The sequence below is a fragment of the Physeter macrocephalus genome, chromosome 1 (genome assembly GCF_002837175.3).
Source record: "Physeter macrocephalus isolate SW-GA chromosome 1, ASM283717v5, whole genome shotgun sequence".
Taxonomy (NCBI): domain Eukaryota; kingdom Metazoa; phylum Chordata; class Mammalia; order Artiodactyla; family Physeteridae; genus Physeter; species Physeter macrocephalus.
The window spans coordinates 35,584,518-35,584,968 of record NC_041214.2 but is presented as its reverse complement, the minus strand read 5'-3'; the positions used below and the strand labels follow the sequence as shown (position 1 = coordinate 35,584,968).

At 48.6% G+C, this 451-nt stretch overlaps 1 protein-coding gene across 6 annotated transcripts in view; it reads left to right on the top strand.

The window, feature by feature from the left end:
* Positions 1-451, top strand: part of DNAJC13 (DnaJ heat shock protein family (Hsp40) member C13) — a 115,288-nt gene that overhangs the window by 56,918 nt on the left and 57,919 nt on the right. The window lies entirely within an intron of this gene.

Here is a 451-nt window from a genome sequence, read left to right as displayed (position 1 = left end):
CCCTCCCTGCTTTATTTTACTCCATAGCACTTACTGTCACCCAACTATCATATATATTTTACTTTTTTATCTGCTACATCTGTAAGGACAGAACTTTTTATGTTTGCTTAATGCTATATCCCTGATGACTAGAACAGTGCATGGCACGTACCTTATATTCTTTTTTTTTTTTTTTTTTTTTTTTTGGTGGTACGCGGGCCTTTCACTGTTGGGGCCTCTCCCGTTGCAGAGCACAGGCTCTGGACACGTAGGCTCAGTGGCCATGGCTCATGGGCCCAGCTGCTCCACGGCATGTGGGATCTTCCGGGACCGGGGCATGAACCTGTGTCCCCTGCATCGGCAGGCAGACTCTCAACCACTGCGCCACCAGGGAAGCCCCCTTATATTCATTTTTTTTTTTTTTCTGTGGTATGCGGGCCTCCCTCTGTTGTGGCCTCTCCCGTTGCGGAGC